We start from the raw sequence: 13,318 nt of genomic DNA on the forward strand, positions 1-13,318 counted from the left end.
GAGTGAGAAGCTACCGTGGTTCTTCTCCAACGGCACCGAGTGGCCTCGACCGTCGAGCAAGCTTTCGAGACTGCCAAACGTGTGGCCAGACCCGGAGTCGCCGCACGACGATCGCATCGTGGCGCAGCTCATGTACCTGCCTCCTGGCTATCGCGGAAACCTGAACAGAACCAGTGAGAACGAGCGTTTTACTATAGACGAAAGCCTCATATGTCTCGTGAGTTTAAAAAACCGGTGTCGTCGGCGTTGACACGAACCGTACAAAAAGCCACGTGATGCTCAAGTGAATGAATGAAGTGAATCACAATGTATCGAAGTTTAATTAAAGTGAATTCAGAGTTCATAAAATACAGCAAAGTTAATTGAAGTGAGAGGGAGTTGTATGAAGTAGCTATCAAAGCACATCAGTGTTAATTGAAGTTAATCACGTTGGGTGTGGCGCACCTTAAGGTGTGGCGCAGTAGAGTGTGGATAAAGTGGATTAAGATGAAGATGAAGGTGTATTAAGCTTTCGCCTTAAGTACGCGGTTACCATAAAGCCGTTAAATGAGGAAATTACGCATGCGTTTGATACGTATGTAGCTCCTTGAAGGTGACGTTTTCGAGGAAAGCTTTCTTCGTTTCTTTCGCCAAACTGCTGGTGCTGACTGCGTGGTGCTGCTGCCTTGACAATAGTCACCGGTAATACCGTGACACTTACGCTACGGAATTACGATTCCGTTTTAGCGCACCATGATCCGAAAAAAATTGTGCTTGCGCGGAGTTACTTGATGCGTACGGTAACGTTGTATGAGATCACGAGAGTGGCTAATACAGGTCTTAAAAACTGCGTGCAGGCCACTATGGTAAGGTATTGCCGTACTTACCGCACGGACAATCAACACTCCTAAAACATGCTAATTAGGCCATACAGCACGCTACGTATTGGCACTGTGTCACCTGCGCGAACAAACAACATCGGTCATTAGGTACCTGCAACTGGGCATATACGTCTTTTCGTAGATGACCGAATAGGCTCGTAAAACTAGAGGAGAGGAGTGCCGAAGTTGTCAGCAAAGCAGAGTGTGGATAAAAAATTAAAAGGAACAAAATGCGGCGAGAACATGGTTGAGCAAGGAGCGTTGAGCTGCAGATCAGTAAAGTCGGAAACGAGCACTTGAAGTCGGCTTGTCGCTGACGGCACGCTGACTCGCCGAACTTGGGCAACGAGTAATTGCCGTTTTGCATCTGCACGAGTAGATTGTGCTTGGACCACGGAAGGTAACGCTTAAAAAAAAGAGAGAGAGAAGTGAAGCAATTTATTAGGCATCGAAGAAATATTTCCTTATCGCTAATTCACACATGCGACTTGTAATACATCGATAGTTTCTAAACAAACAAACAAACAAACAAACAAACAAACAAACAAACAAACAAACAAACAAACATACAGGAAAACAGCTTTTAGTGTGAAGTGTAAAGACGCTGCTGGCAAGACGAATAAGGGGAGATAAGTAAGGATGAATCATTCGTCGCGAGAACTGGGCCTATCTTAGTGTTTAAGATTTCAAGACTTACAGTCATCGTCAAAAGTGCATAGGCCGTATGAGCCACAAGAAAAAAATCTCAATATTCCCGCTGCTTCGGCACCAGCCTTGAATTTAGAAAAACGCGCTAACAACATCTACTGTGCTCTTCGACCGAGTACAGTCAGAAATCCGCTGGGAAATTCAGTTTCCTCAGCTCTAGTGGACGCCGAACTTTTGACGCCGGCTGTACATACTGAGAACTAGTAACAGCCGTGTAAAAAAAAAAAAAGTGTTCTGTTGAGTTGCAATGTTTAAAGAGTACAGCAATGGTGTCCTCGTGACCAATGTGCGAGTAAAGGTTTCTTTTTCTTCGGTTTGTTCCAGAGGCGCCTTCTAGAAGCGGACACGTTCGTGATCGTCACAGGCCGGTTGATCGTCCATTGGGTGCGCTGATCTATTCTGAATAGCAAGTACTGGTTTCTACTTTTAAGTGCCCACTCCTGGTTAGTCGTCCTCAAAGTCTCCCAGTCATTTCCTATTATTCGGTGTCAGGCTGCTTTTTGTACTCATAAGTGCTAATCACCAACTTCACGTCACTACATTCACCCTCACCGCATGAGAATGTGACAAGCCTATCCTCCCATTATTTATTCAATTAACCCGATTATCATTACTGTTAACTGATAGCTATTATTGCCATATCTATATGCCTTCCATCACTACATTAATTTGCATCATTATTTACTCTGGAACACTAATAAAGTATAAATACAACAAATTATTTATGTGCTACTGTTATCATATTGCACACATTTAAATACTCTATATCTTTGCTAGAGACGGCGGACAACTTTTCACTCACAATGAGGGTTCCCATAAAAACATGCCGGTTCCACGTGATCTCCTGAAAATGGACAGAAAACTCAATCATTGCTACTATATTCCTTTTTTATGGGGGCAAAAACATGCTCGTTGCCGCCGATGTGACGAACGATCTTCTCATTTTCACCACTACCAGAAAAAAATTTCCGAGCGTAGACAGTCTAACTACCTTCGCTAAGAATTAACAGATGGCGCTGCACAATAAAAATCTTCATTCTAATGCGTAAATATTTAAATATTACCAAACGGGCCTTACTTTTTTAATAGTCCTCGTATATTAACATAATCGATCCTCAAAGAAGTAAACCTTTTCAGGACGTTTCACAGACTCGTTTCCTATCTGTACTGCATCCCTTCATGAGAAATCGAGCGCGCCAGAATAAAAAAAAAAGACGATTAGAAGTGATGCCGATCGTGCGTAGTAGTACACCTGCCATGAAAACGTGGAGCTTTGCACAAGCCAGCGGGTTGTCAGACCAGAGAATGCGCCACCCGCTAGGTAATTCGGCGGCGCCCGTGCGGTTACGCCTATATTGTCCATGATGTTCCAAGGTTCTTTGAAGCAGACGCTCGGCAGCGCACTGTGGACCAGATGATGATGCCGGATGTCGCCTGGATGTGCCACGATTACGCGAAAAGCCGCTTATGATGATTGACCGACGACGCGGGAGTTAAATGCGATGGTCATTCACCTCGCTGTACTCAGCCAGTGCGCTCCTCTGTCGGTCAAACCTGTGGAAGTCGTTCTTGTGTTGTCGCAGCCTCTCGGGGAAGTTCTCTGTTTCCCCCACGTACGAAGCGTGACAACGAGACATGCGTATCGCCGTAGTCCGGCTCCCACCGTGAACAAACCTAATGCTATGACGTCTGCTTGCTGTTTTTTCCCTAAGTAAGTTTTGAATTTTCCCCAGTTTTCTCCGTGTCGCCACGGGGTGCCTAGTATTTTTTCTGTTGCTCAGTGAAAGCCCTCTGCGCCCTTCGGGCGCAGAGGGCTTTCACTTCGGGCCAGAGGGCGTGACGGAGACCCTGCCAACCGGCCATTTCGCTAACGCTCAATGGCCGGTTGGCAGGGTCTCCGTCACGCGCTACTGGCCGCTGTCGCGGCCTCGCGCTGTTTAGCCCGTGCGCCTGCCCCTTCGGGGCAGGCGCCCGTCCGTGCCAGCGTCCGTGGTGCGCCCGTGTCACTGGGGCGCACGTAACCCGCGAGCCGCTTAGCGCTTCTCAGTCTGGTAGCAACACCAAACAATACCCTGCCGGAAAAAAAAAAGAAAAAAAGCGAGACAGCAGCGTCGAACCAACGTCCTCGCAGTTTCGCGCACGACACGTTAACCGCTGCGCCACTAGAACCAATCGGTTCGTTAGGTTTAACGGGCTGCATTTGTATTGTCACGCTAGACGTACGTAACATTAACACTCGTTATTCTTACGCCCAGACGTAACTGCAACGGCTCCTATGGATGGAAACAACTTTATTGTGGAAACAACGTTATTGCAACGGCTCCTATCGTTACGTCTAGACCACGGTGTAAGAATATTCAGGTGTTGATACTGCGCTCGCCTAAGCGGCCAGAAAATGTTCGGTCGTCGGTCCGTCGAGCGGTGCGCCATCTAATGGCTTGAGGCGGAGAGCGCCCGTGAGTAGCCGAATCACGGTGGTGGTACGTCATCGCCGCCGCGCGCACCGTGCCCTCTCCTGTTCTCTCGATTTCGCCCCTCGACGCCGCTTGGCGGATGCACATTATCCAGCAAAATGGCACAGAAAAATGCACGTTATCAGCAGCATGCGCGTTGCTATGGAGACGACTGCCCCGCTTTTCGTAGCGCCCTCCAAGACGGCGCCGATTAAAGTGCAAGTCATCTGATAAGAACCCGAACTTTATCTGGACGCGCGTGGATTGCGGTTTCCCATGCGTTGGGGGAAGAGTGTCATCACCTGAGTATATTCTTACACCGTGGTCTAGACGTAACGCTAGACAGTGCATTGACAGTAAAGGCTGGGGACAAGGCCGAGGAGTCGTCGGATCGTTCCCTAGCTACAGTGGTACCTGTCTAGGGGCACGGAGTACCTCCCTAAGTTCACGGCATATCCGGTTTCGAGCCAAACCGGGGAGAGCCAGACTCCGGCGATACGCTTTTACAACGAGCCCCTGTGCTTTTTCTTTAGGCGGCCTCCAGGCAGCACCTTTGCGGAGGCGCAGGTGCTGCGACCCCTTCCAAGAAAAGCAAGGTCGTACAGATTCTCGTGGTGGATTCCGCGCCTTTCGTCAGGCTTTGAGTGGGGCGGCCTAACCCTCCCCACCGGGAGTCAGCTCTTCTTGAGAAGCTTCTGCAATTCCCCCAAACAAAAACGACTCCCGCCCAGGCTTTGCTTGTCAACGCCTGACAGGCCGACAGCAGTCCGACACTGCGACAAAAAATACGTCGGAGCAAGCTCTCGGAAAGTGGCAACTACCGGATGAAAAAGTAGAGTCTTTTAGCAAGTTACGGAAATACGGTGCGCTATGACGCTACCACTCGTCCTTTCCCATTCGTTGTGCTTTTGCCGCTCCGTATTCCAATGAAAGCACACCAACACCACCAAAGCTTTTTGAAAAATTACTGTGACGTTGTCACGCCTCATTGTTGCCTGTCAAGCTACGCAAGAACCTGTCGAGAAAGGAGGAGCGCTACCGTGCTGCCTTATCGGATTCGCGTACAGTATTTTCGTAACTAGCTAAAAGACTCGTGAGACCTCACGTTACCGAAAAAATGATAACGTAAGTACACCACCCATTACAGTTCCGAGACGGTAACGGGTACGTTACCGAAAAAAAAAGTGCGTCTTAAACGCACTAGTGGGAAAACGTGAGCGGCGCACCTCCGGCGGTCAAAAACGAGCCTCCATCTCCAAAGCTACCGCGCGGCAGATTTTCGTGCCGCGAGAGGTAAGGTACGTGCACACTGGCGGGAAGCATGCCGCGGCGGCGTCCCGCCCGTCGGCGCCTCCGCGCGGCAAGCAGCAACACGCTGTCCACATTGCCGGCGCGAGAATCACGAGACAAGAACCCGCCGGCTTGCTGCCGGCTCGCGATTTCTCCCAGAAAGACGGAGAGGAGCTGTGCGGGTGAGGAGAACATGGTCTGGTTGCTATGACGACAGCCCATGTGAGAAGGAAGAGGAGGTAAAGCAGGCGCTGATTGGTGGTTTGCTTGCGCGGCAGCCGGCGGTAGCGGCGAAAATAGGTCCCCGAGCGATCGAGTCGGCGGGAGAAAGGTTTTGACGCTCCGCGGGAGAAAGAGAGAAAAGCGGCATCGAGCGAGCGGTGAGCGGCGGGCGGGAGAGTGCCGCGCCGCCAGTGTGTTCGTACCCGTACGCCGCATTTCTCGCGGCAAATAGGGCGGCGCTTTCTGAGGAGACCAAACAGAGCGTCTCCCTCGCCCCTTCCGTGGCGTGCGCGCTCACGCTGATTGGTGGTGAGGCTCGTTTGGCGCTGGTTTGGCTTGGTCAGGCTTCTTAGGGCCGACATAATCGTCTTCAGTTTGCTGTAAATTGGCGTATGCACCTTGAGACCACGCCGCCACAGCAGCGTTCCCCCACCGGCGGCGCGCGTTCTTCGTTTTAGTTCTTCCGCTAGTTCTTTCAGGCATTTACTGCCAACACTAACGGATACACGTACCTGCTCAAATGAGCACCTCGCGAGGCCAAAGCCGCACGGTGGGACATCAGTTATCTGAGCGGTGTTTCGTGCCTGACCCCGCAGCCCCGCCACATTGACACTAACTTTTGACCACTTTAAGATGCACACCCGGCCACTCAGGCTGAGTCTCCGCCATCCTCGAGGCCTCATAAAGCCAGAAGAACGGTCATCAAGGGCTGGAACCCGGGCGAGCCCAAGGTATCGAAGCCGGCTTCACGCTCAGGCGGAGACCCTCGACTCATCATCGTGGTCGAGTGTGTTCCGAGATCGCGGATGCGTCTCGGCGATCGCACTATAGAAATGATCCTATGAAGCACGATCTTGATGAAACAGTTTCCGATGACCCCTGGCCACTTCTACTGACCTTGTAGAAAGTGCACGCTAATTAAGTCTTATACTACTACTTCGCTTGCATATACTAGAAGGAAAGGTCTAGATATTTAATAAACCCGCATAAAAGCTTTACGAGCGTCAACCTTTTATTTAAAAATTTTATTTTGTTAAGCGGAAACGCCAAAGAATTGGCCTTTTCTTTTTTGGAATACGCTGTGCATTCACCGTGGAGGTGAAGAGACTCGCGAACCGAGCTACCGAGCGGCACCTGGTGTAGCAAACTTGCACATTATCCTGTCCCCGGGGGAGAGGAGGGGGGGGGGGTTGCGCTTTTACCGCTCCCCCTTCCAGTGACAATGCGTACCCCAAACGACAGGTGTCTCGTCAACAATGAGTAGGCTGACGGGCAACAATGAGGCGTGACAACCCCACAGTAATTTTTGAAAAAAGCTTTTGTGGTGTTGGGGTGCCTTCAACGGCAAAAGGTCGACGACCTGGAAAGGAGGAGCGGTGGAAACAACTTCGCAGGTCATGAAGGGGGAGGGGAAAGGGGTTTACTCCTCCTTGCAGGCCATAGACCCCCGGTTTCGATTTCGGTGACCTCCACTGGAGGTGCACTGTTCGGACCTAGAAAATAGACTTAAAAATAAACTTAAAACAACTAAAATGGACAGATTATTACTTTTATGATGTGTTAAACCAACAAAAATATTAAACAAGTGTTTGACGAGTTAGTTAATGTTATTGACATATCGCAAGCACCTTAAAGGAGCACTGACATCAAAATTACGTATGTCAAGATTTTTGCATCCACGAGTAGTTATCTACCCCCTAGCAGCGATTCGCGACCGAAAATGCAACTGAGGGACGAATAACTATCTGTTTTATTGATTTATATCACCAGTATCTAGCACGATTCAAAACGGCCGGCAATCCCGCCATGGATGGATGGATGGATGGATGGATGCTATGAGCGTCCCCTTTTTAACGGGGCGGTGACAAGTGTGCCACCAGCCTCGAAAAAAAAAAAAAAACCTTTACTCTTTATTTGGGCGACCCAGCAGGCCCGCGAGGCGGCGGAGAGGCAAGACCTCGACGTCCCCACGTGGGAGGCCTAGGCCCAGCCAAACAAATTGCTGGTCTCAATAAAAGTTTATTCCTCCTCCTACTCTTTTTTTTTACCGTTGGCCTAGTGTCTTTACTTCAATTAAAACTATTTTACTCCAGAAGAAAAAAAAAGAAACCTTAAGTTTTCAGCTCCGTTCTGTGCCCTTTACGGCAGAATGTCCTTATTTCTTTTCCCATTATTTATTTTTGTCATTTCTCTCTAGTTTTCTGCCACCAATACTCTAACCGTCTCTTACTTATTTCAATCGCGGGTGTGTTCAGCTTTCCATTGCCTCTAAAACCCAAGGCGTCATGTAGGCTCGTGCCCAAACGTACACCTCGGTGGATGTCTCCACATTCAGTCAGAACATGCTCCGCCGTTTCCTGATCTTCCCCGCAGCACGTGCATTGTTCTTCTTCTTTACTGAATCTCGCTTTATAACTACCCGTTCTAAGGCAACCCGATCTCGCTTCAAACAGTAAAGCGCTTCCCATTGAATTGTCGTAAAATGCCTCCCCCCTTATTTCATTTTTGCCCTTTCGGTAGTTACTCAAAGCCGGTTTTTTCTCCATAGCTGCCATCCAGTAAATCCTCTCCGCCTCTCTGACTTTTCGTTTAACGCTCTTTGTTGACATACTGCTTACACTACCAGCCGTATATTTACTAGTGAGCCTCCTAGTTCTTTTTCTCCACTGTGTGTCCACGCTCTTCCTATACAAGTAACGGAACACCTTCTCTGCCCATCTACTCTCCTTCATATTCCTTAGCCTTTCTTCGAACCTTATTTTGCTCTGAGCCTCCCTCGCCTCAAAACCTGCCCATCCCATATCGCCCTTTACAGCCTCATTTGTCGTCTTCCCGTGAGCACCCAACACGAGGCGTCCCACAGTCCTTTGATTTATATCCATTCCCGATTGCACCTCTATGCACACCACTGAGTTCCCAAAAGTTAGCCCCGGAACCATTACACCTTTCCACAGACCTCGAAGCACCTCGTACCTATTGTATCCCCACAATGCTCTGTGCTTCATTATTGCAGCATTCCTCTTTCCTTTTGCTGCTGAGGCTTTTTCCTGTACCTCCATGCACCTGTCACCCTCATTTATCCATACTCCGAGGTACTTGTATTCGCTCACCCTCGGTATTTCTTGGCCCTGTATTGACACCGCCTGATCACAAGGGTCATTGAATACCATCAATTTGTTACACTAAATCCTAGCTTTTCTTAGCCTTTCTTAGCGCTGGCATAGCCATTCTTAGCGCTGGCAGCACTCCCTCGCGGTCAATTCCAGACCGCGCCCCAGTTTACCACTTGTCCACAGAAAGGAGTGACGTGAGGATCAGCTGCTCAGCTAACATTTCGTCTGCTAGGCGCGCACGTTCAGTCATGCCTTGTCACCAGCATCGCCGTCGTCGCCGTCAAAAGTATCGACTAGTGTTGAAGACGGCATTCTGGAACTTAGAATCACCGCGATACGCGACGTCGCGTATCATTTTCGCTTCGACCCTTTGCAAAACAACGATTCAAAAATGGACGCTGTTCCAAGCAGCAACAAGGAGGTGCCCGGGGACGCACGCTTGGGCCATACTCGCTGGTGTGTCTCAATTAGCTATGTCAGAAAATTTTAGCGTGCACAGCATTCCGGTATGCGCAAAGGGGTCTATGGAATATCGGCATAGCGAATGCACACCAGCGGAGAAATAGAATACGATAGGTTTCTACAATAACAATTCTGTGCTTGCCAGGTTCTTCTTTGCACCGCCAGATGGCCCCACCTATCCGGCCTCTCACGGTTACGGCTGCATTGACCCGGTATTACGCTAGCGCAAGGAAGTCCACGGACGAACTAACATTCACTAATAACGCTACATACGTGTTACTTGTTAGCGATGATATTTATCTATAGGCTGCTCCACTTCGATAGCTTGTGGTCGTGTTGGCGTGTACCGTACGTGTAATGAAACGCAACGCACTTTCCGCTTTTTCCGCGCCTCGACGAGCAGGTACGTACTACGCAGCGGTTCCCCGACATGCTGGCACGAAGTCGCTCCGATTGATCGCACTCGCGCTGAGGATCACACGACAAATCAGTCGATACGACACGATGAATCGCAGGCACGGATCGGGACAGCGAGGAGAGCCACTGGCTGGGAGTGAGAGCCGGTGAGAGCGTCGGCGGCACAATAAATACACTCAGATCGTCGACGTCATTGTTACTAGCGTATCGTCACTCAGGATGGTATGGTCGGAATGTATCACACCTGTTACGTAGCACTAGTGTCGATGTCGCAGCGTGATCAATCTTCCGTTGAGCTTTCGTGCGCTGTTTGCCCTCGAAATAAAATTACTTCCACGTGACGGACGCCATTCAAATTTGGTCAAGAAGACCTATGCATACCGAGCAATCGAATGAAGGGCACATCTCGACTTTGAACTTTGATGTCAGTGCTCCTTTAAATCCAGGGAGCGCTGCGAAAGGTTTGTCAAGCAAGTATTTAGACAACAGCAGAATACCAAGCCAAAAGGAAACATCGGTTAAGAAGAAGGGGAAGGAAACAGAGAGGGACATGTGGAAAATGGGGATGCTTACGAAATCACCACTGGAGACCTACCGAACTTTCAAGCAGGAAATTGCAAAAGAAAAGATCTACGATAATTCTCGGGGTAGTTCTCTGCTGTTTGAGGCCAGGACGGGAGTATTGCGAACCAAGACGTACCGAGCCAAATACGAAGGCACAGACACGTTATGTAGTGCGTGTGGAGAGGAGGAGGAAACGGCTGAACATTTGATAATGTTCTGTAAAGGGCTTCACCCTACAGTCCAAGATAATGGCGCGGAATTTTTCAAAGCATTGGGGTTTAGGGACAGTGAAGGCAAAATAGACTTTAAACGAGTAGAAATAACCAGGAGGAGGCTAACCGATTGGTGGATACAATCAAGGCACGAGTGAAATTCAATCCTTCAATACATCATGATAGTACTTAACTTTATGGCTAGGTGGCGTGAGCCGCCGCCCGATCTAAAGAGCACAGCCGTATACATCCATCCATCCATCCATCCATATCCGTGGCAAATATGGCTACTACGAGAAAGTCCATGTGCAACATAGAGTTTCTCATGATGACGTGCGGATTGTTGCTGTTGGAAGCACTGCATTTTCTAATAATTATAATATCTGGGGTATAACGTCCCAAAACTACGATATGATTATGAGAGACGCCGTAGTGAGGGGCTCCGGAAATTTCGACCACCTAAATCTAAGTTCACGGGCTTCATACATACTGCATTTTCTAGATTGCGATGTCAAAACGTGGTGTTGTGCAAGGTGAGAGTGTCCTTGCGGCCGAGTACCTGATTTTGCTTGTCGCGAAGGGCAAGGTCGATGATGAAATAAATTGTACAGCTCATGTGAACGTCCGGACGCCCAAAAAATCCCAGTGCGCCTGCGAAGTGTTTTTACTAGGCCTGTGATCTCCGATGGTCAATGCTCCTGCACTGCAGGTTTTTTTTTTTTTTCGCAAAGTGCCAACACGTATCGGCCGTTCTCATTCGTTAGGTAAATCCTGCTGTGCTGTTACAGGTCGTGTTATTCAGCAAGGCAGAGAATCTACACCAACTCGCCCAGTTTTCCATCCTACTCAGACAAACTGTTCGACACTGTTTTGTAGGTAGGTGGGCTAACACAGTCAGCAGTTGATATTTGGCATCGTTTATCAAGCGCTGATCGCCTAGAGCATCACGGCGACACGTCAGTATTTTGAAGCGACTTTTACTTCGTGATTACTTCGTGAGGTGGTGACGGTACACTGAGCGACATAACAAGGTTTCGTGTTGCATATTCGGCATGGCTACAAGAGGCGAAGAGAAACAGTGACTGCTAGCTGCTAAAAAAATGATAGCAGGAAACTTGTCCACCATTATTTGTTATGGGTATCATCTGCCAGTCGTACTTTACACTCGGAACACACACGCAATGCGATAGCGCCAGCCGGAGCAAAATTCTAGCGTTACGGTGACGTCGACCGAAACCACAGGTTCGCCCAGCGATAGTCGAGGCATGTTGAAGTTCGACTGCACCGAAAACCACGCTTTGCGCTGTTCGCGTTTCTTTTCATCGCGATAGTACATCACCACGAGCCGTTCGCGAAATCTAGACGCCCAGTGACTCAGTTCTGAGACCACGATGTTGCAGTGCGTATTCCTGTCATCGGAACCTTGATAAAGCGTGCAAATCAACATTCTTGACGTGGATGCCGGAGAATCCGATGCAGCCAACTGCATCTGAATTTTGCGTGTCCTCCTGCGTCTCGCCGAGAAAGTGCATTGATTCCTAAAACAGCGTATCATAGTACATAGAGCCAAATCTGCGAGGGTCATCAAACATCCAATATCAAAGGGCATGTAGACAGGACCACCAGCAGCGCAGCAGCAGCAGCAGGGGCGGCGCCAATGGGGGGTTTGGGGGGGCTCCACCCCCCCCCCCCCCCCCCAAAATTTCTGCCTGCACCCCCTTTGCCCCCCCAAGAGCAAGCATATTCAAAATACAATGCATATGTTCCCAGCCTCCCTGCCCCCTGAAGGAACCCACTTGTCGTGGGTGCCCCCCCCCCCCCCCCCCCCCCCCCCCCCCCCCCCCCCCCCCCCCAGTGAAAAAATCCTGGCGCCGCCCCTGAGCAGCAGCAAGTCCGGTTGACGGGAGGCCGATGGGGAGGCATACTCGCTTGCCGATTCGGCAAATTCATGGCAAATTCAAGCGGTGCGCCTAACCGTAAAATGCATGACGTCACTTCCGTGCGGTGCAGGAGTCGTTTCTGTGTGAGAGCGGCTCGTGCACCGCGCGGCGCAGCAGTCTCTGCCGAAATAAAGTCCCTGAAAAATAGTTATTTTTCAGAGACTTTACGGGAAAATCTAGAAAAAGGGTGCTTCGATGCCCGCCCCGCAGCTTTAGGAGGCGAACAAATCGAGGCGCCCTAGTGGAAAAGGTCCGTTGCAATGTATTTGAGCAATAAGTGTTCGGCAAATTGCACATTCGTTGCATAATTGATAGGAACAATACGGTGCAACGTTAAATGAGCTTGCAGGGACCAATAATGTGTTGGGAACTCAATTTGAATTTCAACATCGCGGAAGCATTAGTACAATAGGTAATAAAGGTCCTTGTGTCATTTTTTGAATTTCACGCCGGAACTTCAGCACCTTGATGTCCGAGTGACGTTACGGATTTCAGTGTTTCTTTTTAGAGTTTCGACCGCATTAGGCCGCTCAAAATTATACAAAACATCCACAGGAGTTGTCTAAGTATGCGTCTAAGTATGCGTATGCGTATGCGTCTAAGTAGCATATGCAGTAACTCTTGGCGCGCCATTGCTGGGGCGCCTCGAAGCGGCCACGTGTAGAGTTTACTGTGGAAGGCACCTGTGAAAGGCACTCGTTCTGGTGTCCGCTCGAACAGCAAGTACTTTTTTCTTGGCTAATGTAAATACTACGCATATTAAGAGTTAAAAGCTCCTCTTCACTGCCTGAAACATTACGTTTGGCTTAGTAGCGATGTCAGAATCCCTGATGAAACTTACCTGGACGTTCAAGCTTCCGACCTTAAAACCAGCGACATAAACGCGTTTCTGTATGGAAAAGTCAGCTGTCTGAAACACTCGAAAAGTACCTGACGTCACGAAAGGGAGTGAGCGCTATTGGATGGAGCATTTATGCAAATTCTATGTGGGAGGGGCAGCGATGGCCGTGGGCGGAGCTGACATTTTTTCTTAGTAACCGATTATACGAATTTTGCTTCGTATATCGCGTTCGACTG

At 49.3% G+C, this 13,318-nt stretch overlaps 1 non-coding gene across 1 annotated transcript; it reads right to left on the reverse strand.

The window, feature by feature from the left end:
* Positions 1-6,177: 6,177 nt before the first annotated feature.
* Positions 6,178-6,389, reverse strand: LOC119384183 (small nucleolar RNA U3). Its single transcript, XR_005181897.1, has one exon. It is a non-coding gene; the product is annotated as a small nucleolar RNA U3 (small nucleolar RNA).
* Between the last annotated feature and the right edge of the window lie 6,929 nt (positions 6,390-13,318).

Source organism: Rhipicephalus sanguineus, chromosome 2 (genome assembly GCF_013339695.2).
Source record: "Rhipicephalus sanguineus isolate Rsan-2018 chromosome 2, BIME_Rsan_1.4, whole genome shotgun sequence".
NCBI classification, from domain to species: domain Eukaryota; kingdom Metazoa; phylum Arthropoda; class Arachnida; order Ixodida; family Ixodidae; genus Rhipicephalus; species Rhipicephalus sanguineus.